The sequence below is a fragment of the Ruditapes philippinarum genome, unplaced genomic scaffold (assembly GCF_026571515.1).
Source record: "Ruditapes philippinarum isolate M1 unplaced genomic scaffold, ASM2657151v2 ctg173_1_1_1_1, whole genome shotgun sequence".
Classification (NCBI taxonomy): Eukaryota; Metazoa; Mollusca; class Bivalvia; order Venerida; family Veneridae; genus Ruditapes; species Ruditapes philippinarum.
In genome coordinates, this window is record NW_026861243.1 from 477,789 (window position 1) to 502,620 (window position 24,832).

General features: G+C 32.2%; 1 pseudogene; it reads right to left on the reverse strand.

The window, feature by feature from the left end:
* Positions 1–1,249: 1,249 nt before the first annotated feature.
* Positions 1,250–21,404, reverse strand: LOC132715007 (muscle M-line assembly protein unc-89-like; annotated as a pseudogene).
* Between the last annotated feature and the right edge of the window lie 3,428 nt (positions 21,405–24,832).

The window sequence follows — 24,832 nt, forward strand, 5'->3', positions numbered from 1 at the left end:
TATATACTAGTATTGTACATTTGTAGTTTTCTTTTGTTTTATTACATTGTTTGATTTTTTGAAAACATTAAATATTTGTTTTACCTATTTTATACAACTAATCACATTAAATATATGATAATACCTTGATCGTACAAATTTGTTATATTTGTAAGAGCCAACTTCAAATTGGTGATAATTGTGTTATAAATGTTAGACCGCTGTTGCTGTGAACTGGCCAATAACAGCAAAGTACTTTTGTTGTATAAATCGTATGGACAACATTTAATCGTTGTCTATTTTTACCAATGCACGTTTTATTTCCTTACAATCGAGGATATCGTGCGGAGACAGTGGGTATGAAATCAATAAAGTTGGGTTAAAGGTTTATTTTGTCCTTGAAATGCATTAATTTTTATGTTTGAAAAGCTTTTTTTAAAATATATACAAAATGTATATATCCTATTTTAGTTGTAAAAGGTTACTAACTGGTCAATTACCAAGAAACATCTTTTGCCTATGTTGCCTTTTGGCAAATGGTGCAGTTACAATGATTTAGTATTTTGTATGGAAGTCAAAATACTACTTTGACTACATTGTGCTACTTTCATGACAAATAATTTCACATTCAGTGCTATTTCTTTCAGCGGATAAGCATCTAACGTGCTCTTAAAGTTATAAAACATATGTGTTCCTTTTCTAAAGAAACGAAATGAATATTCATTTCTGATGCATAATGTACCTCATTAATAATGACAAATTAAGCATCTGTATAATGAATATGATTATTTCTTAGTAGAAACGGCAAACCTATTTTTATCTCATTGAATAAAGGGAATCTAGAGAATTTTAGATGTTAGGTGAATTTCACACGCTGAAAAACCATGTTGAATGTGAAATAAGTTGTCATAAAATTACCAAAATGTAAGTAGGTAACAACGTAAGTGGTATTTTGTGTTCCAGACAAATACTTAACAACTGTAAGTTAATTCATTGTTGAAAAACAATTAAGGAGCAAAGATGGTTCAAATATATGGCCAAATTCGAAAACTTAAACTGAACATTAAAAATAAAAGAAATGCATATGAAAATAATAGCAATCTATGTGCTTAAAGGCACATTATGCTTAAAAAATGAATTACTGTATACTTCTTAGGAAAAGGCAATCATGAGTATTATAACTTTAATATAAAGGTTTTAAAACAAATTAGGTGCTTATCACATAAAATTACGTAATTATTGGGGTTTGAAAAGAAAACTGTAACACAACTGACTTGCAATATGACTTTACTCCTTTGCAATTGTATCGTTTAGAAAAAATATGATGAGTCTGCAAATAATATTAGATCGTGCATGAAAAACGAATGTAACAAATAAATGTGATATTTTCTAAAATGACTTGTTTAGAGTCTTTTGTCATGTTACAAGATTTATAATAGAGTAAAACTTCTACAGAGAGGCCCTCTGTAGAACGTTTATCTCAACAGTAAAAGTAACAAATCTAATGAATACAGTCTTCACTTTTAACTTTTTTAGAACAACACGTCTCAGGAACAACTCACGAAGGGTGTTGTTGTGTAAAAATTTCATTGTAACGCGTTATTTGATTTTATATAAATTTGTCACTAAGTTAGTTCACTTCTTTGCTTTTCATATCGATCTTATGGTGACTAGGATAAGGCAACGTACATTTGCGCAAAGGGAAGTAATGCATCTTTGACACATTTTAAAAGAGTATGGAAAAAATAATGGTATGTTTAAGTTAAATTTGCCACTTAAAATGTATCATACAGTCCATATCACAGTCATAAATAGTTTTGAAAGAATGGTCATACCACCAACAACGAGGCCTAACAAAATAGTTGCATATACAAACTTGCATAAAATTTAAAACATTAATTATTAATAAATAGATAGATATATAAATACTATTAAGTGTAATTTACTAAATTTCTACCATCATTGTGATTCAATTAGATATGATTTACATTAATTTTTACCTATATAACTTTGTACAATTTAGCCAGTTAGCCCGGTGTATCGTGAAAATCTATCATTGTGAGATTCACAAACACAAGACAAGCAACTGGTAAATAAATGTAGATCGGTTACAAAAACAACGGGATTGATTAGTGATACTGATACTCGATTAATTTGGCACATAAAATTTGGCAGGGTCATGAATCAAGTTTAGATGACGCAGTAAATTTAAATAAATATCCAATAAAACAACTTAAAAAGTTGCAAACAACAGCATAGAAGTACAAACCGAGGGTTTAGTGCGAAACAGCTGTACCTCATATAACGTAATGAAGGCGGTCAAAATAAGAACATTTTGAGCCCATTTGATTATAGCCTTGACATTTACATTAACTTTATTAAGAGAAAATGTACCGGAGTCGTTATATGTTTGTAATAATAATTTGTGAACAATGTATTTCAATAGAACAAAATCCATCACGCCTTTTTATAATTTTTGCACAGACCGGTTTACTTACAATGCCATCATCAGAACGACTGGCAATCTATAGACATTGTGATGTTTCTCACAAAATGTACCCATATGTTTACAAATTCCACATCTAATATTTTATTACGAGTAGCACACTTTACCTAGATCTCTGATAAAACGATTGATCAAATGGTGCCATTTCTTTCAGTTCTTATACCAAAAGAGAATAAAAACTGTAATCTAGGTTTTCAATCTCAGTCTATATTGCATAATGATTCACACTGTCGTTGTGTCAACATTGTATGTACCAAGATTCCCTCAACTATTTCTAAGTTCACAGGTAAATGCTTTTTTGCACAAGGAATCTTTTGTTTCTTTTCTATTTTAAAAAAGCTATCTATTAATCATTGCAATATTTCTTTTTTCAATAACACATGCTCAGTCATTACTTCCGTCGAAAGGATAATCATTTGACGTTATCGGTTTCTCGTTTTCCTCTTCTTTATCTTCTTCACGCTTAACATCTTCAGTCTTTTTCTCTGTTTCAGAAATTTCAACTTTTATCACATCTTCAATAGTCCTTTGATCCTCTGATTCATTAACTTCTTCTAAAGATTCAGACTCAGCACTTTCATTCTCAACAGTCTTTTTGTCATCTACCTTTTCTGGCGCGGAGGTTTCTGTTGCTAGTTCATCCACAGATTCTTCAGTGTTTGGTTTGCTTTCTGTAGCAGTTTTGTCTTTATCTTCCGTCTGATCATCTTCAGTCATGAAGAATACTACATTGTCCTTATTCTCGTTTTCATTTTGATCTGACTTTTCAATCTTATTGTCTTTACTATCATTATTAACAGGCTCGTCTTTGAGATCTTCAAAGTTGACCTTCTTTACTGGTCCTATTTCCATAGTTTTCTTGTCCGTTATCACATTTTCTGTCTCTACAACTTGACTAATAGGATTTTCCTTGATTTCGATAGTTTCTTTTTCCTTATCAGGCGTGCTTTTACTATTATCTACGTTTCCTTGTGGTGTTTGTTCCTTTTCTTCAGCTGGAACATGCTGCACGTCTTCTTCTACAGTGTGTTCCTCTATTTGATGGATGGATCTTCCATCTGGAGTGGTCGTTTCCGGCTTATGTTTATCAAATGTGACAATTGATGTCTCGACAGGCGTTGGAGGGGGTTGATTCACATACGACATTTCTTCAACATAATCACGTGGTTTCTGTATCTTTGGCAAAGAGACGCCAGTCACTCTTGGCAGTTTAGAGTCCACAGATTCAATGATCTTTTGTCCCTTAAGAGTAACATAAACACCTTGTTTTCCTGAAATTGAAAGAATTTTAATAAATACAAAATGGATATGTTTTGTGCATAACAAAAGTGAACGAACAGTTGGTAATGGTAAACCATAAAGTAGGTAATTAAATTACAATTATATTGAATGAGGTGACATTCACTTTTATGTAGCAAAGAATTATTATAGTGGATAACAAAATAGATAAACACTTATAAAAGTGAAGCCGCATCAACTGTGACTTATATGCCCAGAACTTTTCGCAGAGAACCCACTTTATAGATACGATTTCGGCAAATAAATATATTCTCTCTCTTTTTTTTTTTTGAGAAATGAATATTTATTTTGCACATATTATGAACGCACAGTTTAAATGGGTATAGATACAAATATCTCACCCTTGTTGATGTGATCAGGCATTGCCATGGTAACTTCATCAGGTAACGGTAGCTCTCTCTTGTCCGGACTTTTAGGCGGACTTCTAGACTGAAGAGTATAGGGCGTGTTTGCAGTAGATGGATAGGATGAGTCTTTGGCACTTCTTGGGCGTGAGCTGGATGACTGGCGAGATGACTGTTTTCTGTGATTAAAATGCAAGGATTTGAAGGTAAATTGTAAATGGATTGCACGTCTTATTATCAGTGCGTCATAATCGCAAAAATACTAATCAATGATCATGAATAACGCATGGCTATGAAAAGCTATGTACCGGTATTTCATTGTTTTTGAAATATAATTTGATTATTTCTGAAATGTTTAAAATACAGCTTTTAATAAAAAAAACATCAGCATACTGCATGCTATAATACTACAATTATAAGATTTATATTCATTTTTCATAACATCGCCGGCTATAATAGACACCATCTTGGATTGTGAAGCGTTGTTAAAGAAACCCTTTGTAAGGATTAGATTTAAATAAGTAAAAACTATATACTTGCTCTGGAGTAAGTTTCAGATTTGGACAAAAAAAATTAAATGGACCATAGTTCTAAGGTTAATATTAAATAAATTGTACTTGAAAATAAATTAAAGCGTCGTAAATGTACGTGTTATACAATTGCATTATACATAACTAGTAAACGTAAATACATGAAAAAGTGGTTAAGAGAAACACATAAATATTCTTGTATAAACGTACTTGTATGACTGAGGTCTTGAAGAGGAATGTTTGGTTGTAGGTCGTCCGGAGCTGGCTCTCGATGACGAGGTAGGCATGGATATATGCCGTGACGATGTCGGTCTCGAAAGATTCATCGGGGACGGGCTCTCCTCGTAATCGGATCGTGGTGAATCTGAAATAGCATTTAGCAACTTACAATGAAAAAATATCATTGTGACACGTAACAAAAATATTGTTTTAACGTGGAGACTAACTGATTTACTGAATTTCTCCGACATATTTTCCAAATGTAGGGAATCTCACTAGACAATTTACAACCTTTTGATTGGTAGATAGAATGTCTTAGCATAAATTAAGAGCTGATTTTAAAGAGATAGTAGAAACATACAATAAGGGGTCAAAAACAAAAATGAAACTATAATTGCGTTCTTTTGTAGGGTCATCTGATCTATAAAGAACCATTATTGTAATGCAATATTAATGTAAAAGAGAATAGGAATAAATAAAAAGTTTACTTATTTAAGATTTTCATAACTTTAGCATTTTCTCCAAGCAAAAACTGTCCCTACTTAAAGATTGAACTTCAGTTATATTTTCAAGATAGTATTCCTACAAAGCCATGTCATATTATGGAACAACACGATTTTTGTCAGAGTTTTGAAAGTCTATTAGTTATTGTTTATCGATATTAAACACCTAGGTCCAAGGTTATAAAGACATTCTCTAGCTCACACTCAGATCTCAGGTATCTGATTGGTCAGAAACTGCCACAGAATGTACATTGACCAATGAAAATCTTAAGATATGAAACGGAACATAGGAAAATGTTTTATAACCTGGAGGCCTGGATTTTATTGTTACCTGGTGGTGCTGACGGGATGTCATCACCCACGTCTTTCAGCCGACGGGGACCAGTAATGAAACAGTCGGACGGATGGCCTCTTGGCATGTATACACCGTATACAGTCAAACCTTTCGAGTCGACCAAGTGTGCTCTGAATATGAAAGAATTATATGAGTGTATGATATCTAACAGTCGATGAAAATTTACAAAAGAGCCTGACAAATTCCTTAATCTAGAATACGAAAGTTTTGGTTATATGGATATAAATTAAGCAAAACTTACAAACTATTTGTTGCACATTCAAAGCTCATTAGCGTAGTATCAATTTCAATAGCTGTAACAAAGGTTAAGATAATGACAATGTACTGAAATTTTACTTTATTCAAGAAAACAACAAGTTAATTTCATTTTAAAATGGCACACAATTTTAATAATGAGGAAACAATCTCAAGATAATTGAAAAACCAAAGGTCAATCCGCTCCAGTACGTCTATTTTTAGATCTAGATTGGCGAATAGTCAAAATCAATTAAAAGGTAACAATATAGATAATGGTTTTGACCTATCTACCTGTTAATTGTTTTGCGTCGTGGTATACTAATGGTGGCAACATTGTTTGTACCCCGTTTGATTCGTGTAATTGACATGCTACTTTATATTTGGAGCTGACAATGAGTGCTTTGCGGAGTGCAGAATATTGAAACATAAATTTGAAATAAAACAGAGTACAAGATTTTGTGAAGTTATACTGTAAAGACATCAGAGTGCAGGTCAAATTAACACTTTCCCGCCTTTTTTATTGGTGGTACTAACTGGGTAATATTTACATCGCTTTCCTATACCCTTTCCATTGAAAATTCCAAAGGACAAATGGTCTTAAGTTTCTGATTTATTTTTAAATAATAACTCCTCAAATAGGCAGACTGTGCTTGAATTTGTTTGCAGAGACCAGCAAATCTAACTACTAGCATTGAAAATGCATAACCAACCTATTATATCTGGCTCCGGTGAGGAACGAATGGACGCTCTCCCCTTCCGTGGCGTAAATATTCAAATACCTGCAATAGAAAGAAACTATTTTTTAACATTTTCTGTGCAAAATATACGAAATACAATTGAATAGTTTTTTATGCAAATTAAATGTAACACGGAGGGTTGTGAATTATGTGGCAAAAATTCTCATGATTTTAGGATGGATTTGGTAACATATTATTAGACTTTGATCAGACTGCTTAAATTTTTGTAGTATTGATGCTTCTCAAAATTTCAAAATACCGCTTACTACCTAAAAGGGGTGTTTCTGCTAGTATTTTTACAATTTATAATCCAAAATAAATTAATCACCAAGAGTTAGTAAAGGTTTTATTAATTAAAAGAAAGAAAACATATGTCTTCTAAAAAAAGAGCGGGAAAACTAACTACTTAGATAAATAGAAAATAAGCTTTTTGGGATGGGTAATTCAGTTACATGGGTGACAAGATATATAAACAAGAATCAAAGGTTATAGGTGACCAACACATATTTATAAATGTCAAACAATACTTGTTCATTTAAGAGAAATTTTGTTTTTAATTAAATACAGTAATCAGTTTCAAACTATACATTTTTGCCTAGAAAATAACCTTTAGCAAATGGGTTATGGCAGACTATATAATGTAATTTTAAAACATAAGAAGAAAGTCGAAAAAGCTAGGAGATAAGGTTGTAGGGTGATAGGTGCTTGATTGTACAAATAAAATAAAGACTAGATCTAATAACAAAACTTTTAGTATATTTATCATAGATATATAGATGTAACATACATGTATTTTGAAATCAGAAAAAAATAAAACAGTTTTAACAGGTAACCTCTCAAAAGACTTAATTTTTGAAGTGAAACAGAATAACGCCATTTATTTTGGTTGAATGGTAATTAATTTACAAACCAGTTACCAAGGAATGCTTTCTTTTATGTCAAAACCGTGGGTCTAAAAACTGCTCTTTGACATACACCAGAAAAAAATGTTTAAATCGGAAAATGGTCATATATTAACAAAGTTCTCGATTATAAGTATTAATATGATAGTCCAATTATCTCTTTAAATGATTTACTTATCATTACAAAACTTTGAAGATAAATTAAACTACTTTCATTTTAGAATAGGTAGAATAGATAGAGGAGGAGCTTATAAATCTGCTTCAGAATCTAAAATACCTGTAACTAATGCGAACTCTTTCGCGTTCAAACTCGCTGAAAATGTAGATAAATTAGCCGTTGATGTGTTTACAAATGCATTATGATGTGTATACCAATTTATACATTTTTCACGAAGTAAATGGCAAATGCTGCAAAGATTTATTTATATCAATTTTATGAATGAAAAACATCAACTACATATCACAAAACGCTTGGATGTTTTAATTAAGTCATTTAATTTGAATGATTGAAATCATCACATTTGTGCCGATCTTTTCTTAAACATTCTTTATTGGTTAAGTGACATACTGTTCATTTTCTTTCAAGTTAAGTTGAATTGACCAGAAACTTCAAAAGATTTACTGTTATAACGGAGGCTGACAAAATTTGGTATTGGTAAAAAAGTTTAGGGAAAAATAAATATCTGAATAAAAGATTAAAATACGACGTCACTAATATGGACGTTACAGATACATTCCGATGGCTAATAACAGAATTTTCCTTGAACAACGTCAACTATCTATCGTTCATGCGAAGTAAACTAAAATTTGAAAGGAATTAGGGCGAAATGTAAACTTATTTTGACTTTTATCTGTTCAATTACTATTATATATACCCTTGAGAACATAATGCCACTTTAAGCTTTATTGGGTATTTACTGTCTTAAAAATCTTTTAGAACTCCGTGAAATGAATAAGATTATCAGTGTATTTCCCTTTTTGTCTTTTTACCGTTACCATGCTAAATTCCTAAAATGGATTTGTCCGTATTTGGACTAGACCATAATACATCTTTTTCGGGAAAATTTAAAAATATTCAATAACTTAAAGATATACTATGCTCAAATTTGATATCAGAAAATATTAATAAGGGCTACACGGTCTCTTTGCAAATGCATAGTTAACATGTTTTGATCTCACACAAAGTAGATATATCATTTTTCAAACTCTACACGCTAAGGAGATCACAGTATGAATATATAGTGTCATTAAAAAAACTGGCAGTTTTTTAAGGAAAGACCAACTTTATTTGTCATACAATAGGGAACATGGCTTCAAATACATAAAACATGTAGTTTTTTCTTTTTTTATTCAAATTAGACACATTCAGTATTAATTTCATAAATTCAAATTAATTTCTTTGATTGAAATATTTTACTCAAGGATGAGCATAGAGTATCTTTAATAGGGAACGGTACAGACTATAATCAGACGGCAAGGATGCACCGGCCCGATCTTGGCCTGCACTTGTCGGATGGGTATAACCAGTTGAAGTCAGCAGGCCAAGTGTTTTAAAATACGTAATGCGATAAAATATAAAACATCTATTCATGATCAACAAATAATAATTTCATTAGATCGGAAAATGTTAAAAAATGTATCCCGACGGTATCAAACAGCAAATTAAAAGGTTTCTTAAAACGGTTGAAAAAAAAGATTATTTATCAAAGCTGAAATACAATCAAATATAATAAACATAAAACTTACTCTTTCGATGTTTGAAAAATGGAGCTGTTCTTCACATCTTCTGACCCTGACAAAATATAAAATACGCTTGAATAATTAATATACTAATGTAAAAATTTTAAAAAGGGGGGATAATTTGTTGACTATGGGTGTATTGTAAAAGACAAATGACAACTTTGAATGTTTAACGTTATACAGTATTGAAATTATATAATTAATGCATTTTAAACATGATCGGACTGAAAATTATTAAACAATTTTGATAGATGTATTATAATGATATAATAATATTATGTATGATAAGATACTATGTACAGTTTTGTTCGGTAAATGCTATGCAAGTCACGAGCTTGATTTAAACCTCTAATTATCTTATTACGAATTTCGTTTGCAACTGTAAAAAAACGTTCAGATAGTATAACTACACGAATGACAGTAGTCAGCGGCCTGCATCAACATCAGCACGATACTCTTGTGTAAGCAATTCTTTTAAAGACGTTTGTAAATAAAGGCGTGGGTACTAATAAATCGTTTATGTATGTTTAGCAAGTTGAAACATTTAAAGTATTTAGGTAGATAAAATATTTAGTTAGAAATCTTGGAATGGTTCAATATAATATAGCAGTTATTCTCAATACAATCTTGCAAGTTCCAAGATGATTGTTTTCTTTTACATGAATTGAACCCTATGCACACAGTATTTTTCATTGTTTTACCACTTAACTTTCTGTTCGTTCTTTTGAACAAGATTGTGTCTAGATATTGGCATTCCTAAATTCATAGTTAAAAATCAACTTACGTCTATTATTTTCTCGCCTTATATCATAAGCGTTTACAGGAGCGGAATTGGTCCGTTGTCTGCTCGCAAAAGCGTTGTTCGTGTTGGTCGGCCGTATTTTACCATGCTTTCCTCATTTTCGTTAAGGCTACGTAAATCTGTTGCTGACAAATACTGGTGAGTACTGTTTGGTCTGTAGTATTCTTTTCTACCGTTAAGATGGCGTCTGTGTGGGGCTAAAGGCCGTCGCGTGTTGCCGTGAAGTACCGCACGTTCAAAATTAATCTCCCCTTGCTCTTGTTCGAACTGAAAAAAGAGATCAACGATGATAGAATAAGATTGATGCTATATGAGAACTGTATACATGTCAACTCTAGACTCATTTAGATTACTATTGAAACGTAAAATGGTGTAATTCGGATTATTACGGAACTTAGTCAGTAAGACGGAATTTACTCTCACTAATAATGCTTTGAACCAAATTCGCGCTGTAATGTGCTGTTTCTACTGCATTAATAAACTTGTAAACGAAAAAGGCTTGATTAAGAAATATAATTATAAATTGTGAAATGAAACTTTATTTTACGCATGATTATTACATTGGGCGGGAAAAAGCGCACATGTGACATACTTCAATGAAAATGTGCGTTACGTTTTACTTTTGAATGATTTTTGTTAATTTTTTTTATCAAAACGACCTGCCAAACATGTTGGTGTGTTTTATGCAAGCATTAAACATGTAATGCTAAAATAATTATATCAATATAAACATTCGATTTTTTCGTTATCTCTCGTATTCTTGCATTTGGTATTCTTCCATTTAGTTAATTGTATTTACAACCAGTGCTGATTTTATCACACGTTTTGCAAAGATTTTTTCCGCGTAGGTCACAAATAATTTAATTTATTTTGACTGTCACACATTTTTTAAAACCGTTGGTATCAAATAAATTACATTGTTGCCAAATTCCATTAACTATGCATTCAATATTTCAAGTATTTATTGTTCTCCTTTAAAAATCAATCGGAAAATGTATGATCAATACAAATTAATGTTAACATAAGTCTACTTAAAACGAGCCCTGTGTTATAACAATAGAATATAACAGACAAAAGCGCTGATTGATCCTATAGTCTGATGAACAGACAAAACAATTTAAACTGGTATCTAACCGACTTTAGCTGATAAAATATTGATAAGACATATGAGCCGCGTCACGACAAAACCAACAGAATGGGTTTGCGGCCAGCATGGATCCATGCTGTTCGCTATCAGTTTTGCTACGGATGCGCAGGCTGGTCCGGATCCATGCTGGTCGCAAACCCATTATGTTGGTTTTGTCGTGATGCGGCTCAATTATAACAAAACCGACGTCCTTTTATCATATAGGCTTAAAAGATTAAAGAGAATTGATTAAGTGAGAATTCTGGATTGTTTTTCGATTAGCCCTTTAGTTATGAATTCGGTTTGAAAAGAAATCGAAGATTGGGTGTACATTGTATATTACTGCAATCGGATATGATGGCTTGTTAAACTAAAATAGACGAGTTTGCTATGTCAATTATTGCCAATAAAAAATGCTGGTATATGTATACATGCGCCTAAAGCCCTGAATTACTTTATTAGAAGTTTTCAAAACATATTGATAATCTAGACTTCGTCTGTTTTCAAATGATGCATTGTTGCCCTCTTAACTTAGAAAAATTTATTTATGCTCTTTTGAAGGGGGTTTGGAGTTTTTAGTAAAAAAGAGAGAGAGATGGTCAAAATATGATTTTTTTAAAAGGATAAGTGTGGGTAGTCGTTCTTATAGTTATGAGGTATGGAATGTGTCAAATGTTAAATGAATTTAAACTGACTATTTATAGACGGAAATCCTGAACAAAAACTGAATATCTGTAATATGTAAACTCACTTTTCCTGAGGACAAAAGACTATTTGTAAAAAGTGGCGACTCTCCGCTGTGAGTTATCTCCCTTTGGACTTCGCTCAGCCAGTAGGGGGCGGCATGACTTTCATGATTCTCATGATTGACTAGAATTTTAAATTCTTCATCCAGTTCGTGTTGATATTCTTCACCTTTATTGAATGTGTACTGTCCCGGCGGCAATGGCCTCATTCCTGTCAAGAAAAAGAAAAAATATTACTATATGAAATATTAAAAAAAACATATTGCAGCTAGAGAAAATTAATATATGACTATGACGGCCGTTACAGAAAGTCCATGAGCGCTTTAAGTCCTGAAAAGTGTTGGTCATTTCACAAACGCGATCCCATATTTAAGAAGCATCAGCTGGGTTTTATTCAGACAAAGGTAAAATATTTCACCAGTAACTCGTTCCTAGTGAGCTTCATTCAGTATTAATATATACGAGGGTTGTCCCAAAAGTCCATGACAAATTGTTGACGTTAAGTACGCGCCGAGTATATGGTACTGCATGCCATAATGTTATTTGTATGCCATTATGGTACTGCATGCTATTATGTTATTTGTAAAAAATATTGAAATAAAATCATGTAAATCATGTATGCAACTAGTAATTATCTGAATATGCGATTAATATCTAAAGTCCGCTTCCGTTAATTAATTTTGTCATTGCGTAATGGGACAACCCTCGTAATTGGAAACAGCAAAGATCGAACTCAGTGTTCATAAAATACTTCCCCAATGTTTAAATCGCAACAATCACCCAAAAAAATGACGTTTTATTGGAGTCAATCTTTTTAACAAGCATCATTTAATAAATTATTGCTGTTTACAAACAATTATTATATTTATATTTTAGGGATATACATATGTACTGATAATGATAAACATGGAAGAAAATCCCTCTATTTGTGCGCTTTTGTCTATTTATTGTACCACAGGAACAAGCAGGGAATAAAAGATTAAATGGCCGCTAAATGACCTTATCTTGTGAGTTGAAAAATCCCTTGCTATTTGGGTGCCAAAACAAAAACACTACATTAATCTGGTTAGAGCTTGAGCTCATTCCCCCGCTATACCCCTATCCTCCCCGGACATCCGGTGCGGAAGTGGTTAACAATTAACTTGTGCATTAATATTTATATCTTTACAGATCTTTAAACGCTCTTCTCACAATACAGTTAGCTGGTTGAGAAAAGTTTTCCTTATATTGGCAATAAGCGGACAAGTAAATAATTAGCCAATTAATGTAATATGTATATCAATAAAGGAATGGTACTGTATTTGCGTTTTTAATATAGTAGGTAAATACTTTAAACAATTTTACACTGATAAATAGTGTTATTCAATATTACCTTAAAATGGGTTACTGCGTTTTGATAAAAAAATAATTTTACCGTCATATATACATAAATATCTAGGTTTTTATTATAATATAGTTTATAGTCATGGATAATTTTATGTGTTTTTTTAAGTGTGTGGGGGGGGGGGGTATTCATTTTTTTGTCCATTCTTATGGTCACGTGAATTTTAACAGCGTAACGTTCTTTACCGGAAATTGCAAGCATTAATATTTTTTCAATCTACGTACTGTAATATGATTTTAATGACATATTCTACCACTATTCTACCAATAGCAGACATCTAAATATAGCTTTGTATTCGCTAAAATCAATTGTATATAATAAAAATCACTCAAACTGATAAACAACAGTTATTTTAAAAGATAATGAGTTTTCGTAATGTAAGTGGCGCCATCTATTCTCCGGTGATAATAGTTACCAGAGTAGGTTTTATTTTGTCTAATTTTCTCTTTGCCAACTCTTTTATTAGTAAAAAAAAATAATTAAAAACTGTTCAAAAACCTGTTAAAATATAAGCGAAAGCCTTTACTAGTTGTGAAGTCAAATATAAATTTTCCAATGTAGGTTTTGTTCTGAAGACACAGGTCCTTTTTTATATCAGTTAGAAATTTAACAGCGCTCACTTTGTAAATTAGCATTCAGGCAATTTAAAAAGCAGGAAAAAGGCACACAAAGAAAACAAATTATATAGAAAGAACAACAACTTGAGACACCAACTGACACTTTTGATGGACGAAATTCATTTCGCGATGGCAATAATCACGAACAGACTAACAAAGTGAAGAATAATTAACGTAAAAGTATGAAAAATAATTCAAAAGAAACTAACGATTAGTTCGACGTCAAGAGTTATTCAGATACAAAATTTTGACATGGTTTAAGGAATAAAGAGATATAAAAAAATCAAATCAAGATAGAAAAAGAAAACCATGTCTGTCTTTTCTTACAAGAAGTGAGCAAAACAGTCGAGATACAGACAAAAGACGCGTTGAAACCATGCTTATAATAAGTAAGCTTTGAATTATTTAGTTTAAGGAACCAACAGATACTGAGCAATGAGTGTAAAGTTTCTTGCTCAACGACTCGCCTCTGACGGGTTTGAACCCACGCCGACAGCGATCCTTAGATTATACTGGTCTGACGCGTAAACCACTCGGCCTTGTCGCCTCTCGTAATGTTTTAATTGAGACAAAAGTTAGGAATATGTTATACTGTATATTCCTTTAAGCAACTCTTGTTGTATTATTTAAATGAAAACACGTTCTAATTTCATTCCAAAATATTTAATTAACTTTAAGTATTCGAACAGATAAATATGTTTTAAAAATCTCTCACCAGATAGATTCAGTGGCAATATATAAGTCCTGTCCATATTTTAAACCCTTTGTTTATCGTCGACAAACAAATGCTGAATGATTCTTTACAGCAAATAATCAGAAATCAGTTTTTGAAGAATAAGTTATGTACATATACTGTATAGATAGTCACATTTGTAGATTTTGATGAACGGAAAATTCTATTTGCTATTGTTGGCTACAAGAATACTCTGATAATGAATAGTAAACTGTTAAATTCGTAATCTATATTTAGTGTAAATATCATTTTAGATTTAAAAAAATGTTTTGTGAAGTTATCTGTCAAGATGTCGCCTCCCTCGTTAGTGTACACATGACGCTGTGTGCGGTCCATCAACGCGCAATCTGACGTGATAACGTTGGTGAACACTTTCAAAAGTAGCGTAACAAGAACAGTAAAGAAAGGTCATTCAATTCTTCGACTAACGCGGAATTTTGAGTAAGGCGATTTTGACTTATTAAGAGCCAGCTGTATATATAAACTATATGATACTGTGTACGTGGGGAACTGTGAACGTGAGGGATATAAAACTGCACGATACTGTGGACATGAGGGATGTGAAACTGTATACTACTGTGGACGTGTGGGATGTAAAACTGTACGATGATGTGGACGTGAGGGATGTGAAACTGTACGATGATGTGGACGTGAGGGATGTGAAACTGCACGGTACTGTGGACGTGAGGGATAATAAACAGTATGATACTGAGGACGTTAGGAATGTAAAACTGTAACGATACTGTAGTCGTAAGGGATGAAAAACTGTACGATACTATGAACGTGAGGGATGTAAAACTGTATGATACTGTGGACATGAGGGATTTAAAACAATATAATACTCTGGACGTGAGGGGTGTAAAACTGTAACGATACTGTAGTCGTAAGGGATGTTTAACTATACGATACTGTCAACGTGAGAGATGTAAAACTGTATGATACTGTGGACGTGAGGGATTTAAAACTATATAATACTCTCGACGTGAGTGGTGTAAAACTGTAATGATACTGTGGTCGTGAGAGATGTTTAACTATACGATACTGTGAACGTGAGGGATTTAAAACTGTACTATACTTTGGAGAAACTGTATGGTACTATGGACGTGAAAAGTTTAAAATTAAATGAAACTGTGTACGTGAGGGATGTAAAACTATATGATACTGTAAAATCGAAAGATGTAAGTACTAGAATATAATACTGTAGTCATGAAGGAAGTAAAATTTAAAGATACTGTGGACGTTAGAGATGGACATACCGCGAACCTTGGGACAATCATTATACCGTGAACGTTGGGAACGGACATTATACCAAGAAAATAAAGATAAATATTATAATGCGTACATTTAGACATTATACCGCGAACTTAAGGAGAAACATAATACCAAAATGATGGTGTTTAATTTTAATTAATTTGTTTTGCCAATACCTTTGATTCGGTCATAATCTTCGCCCCTGTATAAGCATGCCTAATTACTGCGTTGCTCCTGTGTCATTGCTTATTGTGGCGTATGCCGGATCACATTATTAAGTCGTTACAGGTGTCAAATGGATTGTTATTTGATATGTTCTCAAAGCCTGTAATTTCATTATGCCTTCTATATGAGTATTTTACACTACAGTATATTATATAACTTTTACACTACAATATATGGTATAATTCTATGTTTATCTACAATTCTTCTTCATTACTTAAACGAATCACTTACAGATCAAACCATAAAAGGTTCTGTAGAATGTTTTATATAAATACCGTAAATCAATTTACCGTCAGGGCAAAATATGTAAGGCTAAAGTCATGGTAAAATATATAAGGCTAAAGTCATGGCCTTTTAAGAACACCGTATAAGGGCGATACTATTGAAATACATGTACTTTTGAAATAAGCAATAATCCCTTTAGGACACCATAGTGTACTAGTATGCAAATAGCGTTATGTATCGTTACAAAGTAAGATTACGCAAAATTATCATTAGGACAGAGTTTTAAATTTTAAAGTCTTTATACTTTAAACCATTAGCGTATCATACTTTAAAAAATAATCGTTTTAATCATTTGATGGGGTTTTGTAGTGTAATATAATATTTGCTCTTGATAAAAAGATAGGTATATTTAACCGACTATTCTGTTGATAGCGAACAATTGAGAAACAATTATTAAGATAAATACTCTAGTGTTACTTGAAAAGGTTGTGTGTAAATTTATAAAACAATATTGACCGGCTGATTAAATTTCGATACAGATATATAAGAGAGGGGTTTAAAAAAAACGTTTTTGTTAATGTGCAAAGTTCCGATGACATGAAACGTCGTCAAATATTTTAAGAATGATAAAGATTTTTTGATCGCTGGTGAATTATATTGCAGCTAAAATGTAAATTAAAGTTGTGATACATAAAAACGCTATTATAATCTATTTTGTTTGTTTGTCTTTTTTGTTTTGTTTCTTGTTTTTTTGTTTGTTTGTTTTTTAATATAAAGACGAGTTCATGTCGTCACATGTGTCAGTTTTCATTCCGTTAAATCTGTGTCACACAACTTATCTATTAGCGTCGATAATCATATAATTTGTATTGAAAAGAAGTTCGATGACGACATCATCCATACAATTTGAGTCCCCTTATTTTCATATTGTTTTAATATTCTGATGGTCATACATGTATACATAGAGTTTAAGCAATGTGTGTATAAGATATTGATGTACCAAACATATAACCGAATTTCCTAACAATTTTGCTATTTTATTATGGTTACGCGCGAACCGCTTTGTTGCAAATTTTATGAAGACCGTTTCCTCAATTTCGGTACTTTCGTATATATATTTTTTATCAAGATGATAACATATAATATATTCGACCAATTACAAACAGACAATTATAACTTGAAATCATTTAAGAAAATCTAGACTCCGACATGGTGAACTCAATGTGCACACAAAAAGAAATATATATCTTTTATTAAAAGAATAAAATGGCTGAAAGAACGTAAACTACGCGCACATACAAGCATGGAACTTAAGCTAATGAGATTTGAAATTTTGCAAAGCTGTAATCCTTTGCGTGCGGTCTAAAGAGTTTATTAATAATAACTTTTAATGATTATCAACTACTTAAAGGGATAATTCTTTACTCTTACAATATCAATGCCTATCTCCAATACAAATATTAAATACCACAAAGTCTCTATTCATATACCGAGGGGAAGGGGTTCGCTTCATTAAGCCATCTAGCCTTGTATTTTTACGTAACATTCCTACAGTACCCAATGCCCCTCAACAAACTGCAAAGAACAAACACAAATGATCCCGTCCATTATAAAATTTGAGTTTTTATGATTTAATTAAGGTCAATGCCATTTAGGGACCGTGGTCATGTTTAAATACGGTAATGAGTTTGTAAAGCTAAAAATGTCAAAGCTCTTGCTTGTAAAATAAAGATTTCCACGACCAACGTTGAAATGACAGTAGATAAATAGAAAGACAGGGGGGAGGGTGCCAACGCTTATAGCTTGAAGTGTTATCATAAAACGTAGATAGATTATGCTTTATCTTGTAAATGTTTCATCAAACAAACATACATATGGTTAAGTGGCGGTACCATTTCCGGTTTTATTTGGAAGAAACCTTTATCTCTTGCCTTACAAGTGCCAACATCAAAGCCTAAAGTACTAATATCTTACTTGGATCGGTTGCAAATAGTTTACCTACGTGCATTTCATTTAAAAAACAAACGAATCTTGAGGGACTAATTTCAAATTGCACTGGTCTGCAATCTGATTAAAATCAGCTCACAATTAACGCTACTCATTAGTATCTGACGGGCACCAATAGGAGGTCACCTTCTCGTGACCTTTCAAACAGCCAATCATCGGTAAACTTTTACTGTTTTTACAGCGATTTCGTTTCTATTTTTTACCACTGGAAAACCAATACTGAGAAGGCATTCACGATTTCGAGAATAAACATGGCGTTGTCCATATAGGGCAAAACAATTTTGCCCATTAAAAATTGAGTCTATTATTTCCAGTTTAACATTATTTTTCTAACAAAAATCAACGATTTGTTTTACTTCCCCGGGCAGCGAAATTTTGATAATTCGTCTTAATAGGACAGCTTGTTTGCATGGCTAAAATAGCTTTCGTGGGAAATCTGAATCACAATGAAGGCGAAACAAATACGGTGGCAATCAGATCTACATGCAAGAAATAACTTTTAGTCAGAGCGCAATGGTTTGTAGATTCTTCTTTAGGGCACTTTATTTCGAAAGCAATTCCTATCAGGAAGTAATATGCTCGGGCCTAAATTGTAACATAATGAGTTGAAAAATAAAGAATATTCTTTCAAAGCCATTCTTTAATTATTATATATTTGACATGTCTAGTATATGGGTGTGTGTTTTTTATGAAAATATAACTAAGCGTCTCTTAAAAAACCATCTTAGACTGCATATCACTAAAAGGGGCACCGACTTTGGCAAATATTTAATTAAATTACGTATATATGTACAGACATGTAGTTAAATAAATCATTAATATATCTCAAAAGTGAAATTAAATTCTGTATAGATTAGGCGGCACTTCGTTTTTGAAGGATTTAACTTTCCTATTTAACGAGAGCCAGTGGTGGAGGAGTAGGTCGACATAAGTAGCGTTACGTTACCTTTACAATTGATAAACAAATAATGTTTTAATGCAATAATCTTGTGATTGATGGGCACAATTCGAAATGACAGTGAAAGTGAAATCCCTTCATAACTTAACTGAATATTTTCGTAGATAAGGCATACTTTTGTCAAGATTTTAAAGATGGCGAAATCTTATGAAGTGTTGATTTCAGTCACTTTATATAAGGCCCAGATCCATTGGCAAACATAAATAAGCGTATACAGAAAGGCAATTTTTAAAGGGTTATAAATATTAGGTTGTACCAAAAAAGTGAATTATGAAACATCTGCTGATAAAGGGTCCAGTTTTGTATAACAATATTAAGATTGCTAGACCTCTACCAGTCTAATTGAAAAGATTGTATTATCGAAGATATAATAAGGCTTTGCTAAACTCAAAGAGATTTTCAATCATTTTAATATTAAAATAACCATGTAGTTTATATAGAGAAAAAAAATTGACTTTAAAGTTTGAATTTGGAAGGAACGTGCCTCTGCCGAAATTACATTATCGTTCTTTTCCATTTTTTTAAATCTTTGTTTTTTCTTTTATTGTTTTTTCCCCAAGCATTACAAGTAGATCTACTTGCCGAAAAGACTTTGACAAGTCTAATATCATTTGGGCGACTAGTTTTCTGTGATATTGAACTTCTTTAAAGATTTTCTGAATTATTACTTTTTCTATAAATGAAATTATAAATCATTTAAGCACGTGTCGCGTACTACATTTTACCATAAAAAGAAAAGAAACACTTTGGCTTATTTTTTGTCTTTGGTATAAATAATGATTAACTTAACCCAATAGACTGCCTCTTTTATAACGTCTATTTTTCCGAATGAGATCATGTCACCAAGCTTGAAAAATGTAATAAATTACAAACCACTTCACTGGTTGTATCTATTTGAATTCTTTGTAGATAATGAGCGGCTTTTGTATGTGTAACTGCATGTAATTGATAAATTTGTAATGCATGTGTAATAGTAAATAAAGCGCATTTGTAAAATTTCTATTCAATACGTTGTACAAAACCAGTCTGGATTGAAGGAAGTAAAAAAAAATGCATAGTTTTTTATCGTAACATACACATGCAATCAATTTGATTGATAAAGAGGTTCTTGGCTGCATGAGCTATTTTTAGATTAATATATAAGTATGAATGGAATAGTACTAAAGACGATAAAAGACGCGTTAAATTGACGGCTTAAGTTTGAATTACGATAAAAAGCAAAATTGTATTTGATACAATGTAAGTCGGACAAAAGATTTAAATTATTGAAAAGTCAAATAACACAATCAATACAAATTTTATCCTATAAAGTTGGTTGGTAATTCGAACATATCAACAAGTATAACAAATAAAATAACGAACAAGAAGAATGACATTTTTAATGTTTGTTAACTGAAATGTCCTTGATATGTATACCAGAACACCGTTGCTTGCTAAAGACTTTAAATTTACTCTTAAACGCCAAAAAAGGTACGATTTATTTATACATAAATGGAAAAAAATGTCATGTCTGATTTGTTTTAAATGTTCAAACATGTATCGAACTAACAGTTATCTTTTTTTTCTTGTATCAAGGTTATCAGGTCTTACCTCTGTAACCCCCATGTGGCCTAACTCCATTACTTATACCCTCGGGCGTCGGGGGTGGGGGCCCGTCGAAAGTTAAGTCAAACCGCCGTAGTCGGGGTTTTTTAATTGTTTTAATTGTCACACCAGCACTGTATGGTCTTATATTAGTCCTGTTTGTCATTGTGGTATATAAATTAAATTCCAAAACTACACATATTTCTAACTTTAAAAGTTAATAGATTTAGACATTAGTTTAAAGTCCGCAAGTTTTATGTCCCCATTACACCGATCTATACAAACATACAACTTTGGTATTATAATTTTTGCTACCGTTGTAAGCTTATTTAAATAAAGTCATACACTTTGGTAAACATACTGCCGAATATTCAACCGTGACCCAAAATACCAATATTAAACCAATGTATACGTACGTACGATCGATTCGCCGCCATATTGTTAATACCGTAACCAATGGAGGCATGCGGTAAATTGAAAGCGCCTATTACCTCGGATCGAATGGGATTTTAAAGTCATTTGATCGGGTTGAAATCAGAAAAGATAATATGGCAAAGAATGACAAGGGTAAATCAAATCTATAAATCAGGAAAACTAAGTATTAATATTACATACCTTTTGTGTGCTCTGCTATCGTAAATTAGTTAGAATAATAAAAAGCGCAATAGAATTAAATCTAAATATACACTCTATTTCTTAAAATCAATTTACTGAATTTACGTAAAGAAGTAAAGTGATTTGTCTTAAAGTAATAAGGATTTAGAATGAAAAGATAAATGATAATTTTGAGACTTTAATCATTATATCAATACTTAAGCCAAACAAGAACCATTAAACTAACGGCCCCAGAATCATTTCTGAACAGTTTAAGCTGACTCCTCAGGTTAATATGGATTTTACTGACTTATTCCTCTGGTCAATATGGATGTTTACTGACTTACTGGCCAGTCAATATGAATGGCTACTGACTTACTCCTCTGATCAATATGAATGTGTACTGAATTACTGGTCTAGTAAATATGGATGTTTACTGAGATACTCCTCTGGACAATATGGATTTTCCTGAATTACTGGTCTAGTAAATATGGATGTTTACTGACATACTCCTCTGGTCAATATGGATTTTACTGACTTACTGGTATCGTCAATGTGGATGTTGACTGACTTACTGGTTTGGTCAATATGATTTTATTCATAACTCAATTTGGTATTGACAAGTTAGTGAACGTGTAATAGAGGATGCAAACTCCAATAAGTAACTCTTTCGAGCAACAGATTCAGCAGTTGCGGGCATATTTCCCCCACCCCTTTCCTGTAACCCCCCCCCCCCCTCCTTCTTCGCGACTCCATCGTGTACGGATTTGACATAAAATCCGAGGTCCCATTTATTATTGCTTTTCATCCGTGCACGATAAAGAATCAGTACTAGGTTCTGTCAAGACAGTTGCATAGTTTCAAAGATATGCGCTTTTCAATATCGACCCCATGTAGATCTTATGAATATCCATAAAATCTGTTACAAACTTCAAATATTATTTTAGTTATCTTAGTTATGTTAAAGTTAAAACATGACAGAATAACCCAAATGTCAAAATATGAACGGAAAATAGTCAAAGAGTATGAGTATCCCAACTGTCAAAATATAGACGGAAAACAGTCGAAGAAAATGTAATACTATTTTGAATTGCCTGTTAAAGGCGCAGAAATAATACGTAAAGTTATTGCAAAAAAAAAACAACAACAACATTGAATTTGATACTAGATTACTAGTACCTTAAATATTGTTGGATAACCGACCCCAAGCTCTAAATTGATAATGTATAATGTATAATTAAAGAAAATGGGAGATGGGTTGCTTTATTTAGGAAATTCAAAGGGAATTCAGCAGGTTAAGATTCCTTCTTATGGTCTTATGGATAGATAACTTATATATTATTCTTGATGAAATATTAGCAATGATTGTCTCCCGTTTCTATGTTTTCAAAGACCTATTTATCTTTTAATAGTTTCCAAAGTTTAATAATTTTCCGTTTACCTTAACCATCTTTAGCCTCAGTTTTTTATGTTTTTTTATATATATATATATATATATATATATTTTTTTTTTGGGGGGGGGGGTGGGGGTGTGCAATTAGTACATGTGTAGTGATTTAGTATTTTATACGAAGTAGTTAACGTTTGCTACCTTTCTGGCAATTATTTCTACTTTTAACGTTACTTTCTTCATGTGTAATAGCATCAAATATGCACTTAAACAATTATTTCAACCTTATAAAAAAACTCATGTTTGCATTTTCGTAAGAAGGAAAATGTGCATTCGTTTCTAATGCATAATCGGTGCCCCGTAAGGGCCAATGCGACGCACGCGTGACTTGAAACAACGAAAGCAAGAAATAACGAAGGTGAAAAGCCGAATAACTATGGTAAACTGTCGGATATACAATGATGAAAGTCGCAAGTACGATAGTGAAAAATCGAAATAGCAAGACTACGATTGTGAAAACCCGATATAAGTTCGTGTTTTCACCATCTTATTTTCGATCTTTCACCATTGTGGTTTCGTTGTTCCGATATTTAGCATTTCACCAACCTTTCACCAACATCCATGAATATTATAATTTTTTTGGTATTGTATCCTTGTTTGATATATTTTCGTCATCTATTGTTAAGATATCTGTGCGCATGTAGACAGGAAGGCGAAACTACGATGGTTAAGAGTCGAAGGTACGATGGTAAAAAGTCGAAACCTCGATGAGGAAAAGTTGAAAATACGATCGTGATGAAAAGTTAAAATAACTACGATGTTGAACAGTCGAAGTTACGGAGATAAGAATTCGAAAGTATGATGGAGAAAAAAAATAGAAATAACATGACAACGAAACCACGATGTTGAAAAGTCGAAAGTACGATGGTGAAAGCACGAAATGATATCAAGTTTTCACCATCTTAGTTTCGTTATTTCGACCTTTTACCATCGTATTTTTGCCTTTTAACATCGAATCTTCGACTTTTCATCATCCTGGTTCCATTATTTCGACTTTTCGTGTTTTAGTTGTTTTAAGTTATATGTGTGTCGCAAGAGCCCTAGCGGGGAACCGCACATAATATGATTTAAAGCATTAAATATTCGGTATAAAGGTACATTACAGAAGGAAACTTCTTTTAACGATTTCGACCTATCAATACGCTTGGGAGGCTTTCAAAAATAGAAATATCTTAAAGGTTAAAAACGTTTTTTTTTTATTTTTTTTTTTGTTTATTTTTTTTTTTTTGTTTTTTTTTTTTTTTTTTCTTTTTTTTTTCTTTTTTTTTTTTTTTTTTTTTTTTTGGTTAAAACGTGCCTCAAGTCTTAGCGGGGTCACCACCGTATTTCGTTTCATGCCATCGAAAATCATACCTGCAAATACTGAATTAAAGTTAAAAGAGGTTCACGGTACCGAGATTATTTCAGCTTAGTGTTCAATATTTGATTACATGATTTCAAAACAGAGATATGAGTGAAGGGGAAGCGACTCGAAGCCACTTTGCTAAAGAAAACTAAAGGCGACAAAGAAATAAATAAACAATAAATAGACGAGGACAGACTACTGTTAAATAATTACCGTAATCGCACCGCTGTGCGTTTGAAACAATACAATCCTTCTTAAGTTACGGTCTGTTGAAAGATATGAGATTAACGAATTGTACTTTGTAGAGTATTAATTTTGTTAATTCTTTTTGATCAAGTGCCAACGCAATGTATTAATGACATTAATTGTTTACACAACGGCAATAATTTACATTGTTTAAAAGAACAGACACATGCGCGGATGTTTATTTTTTT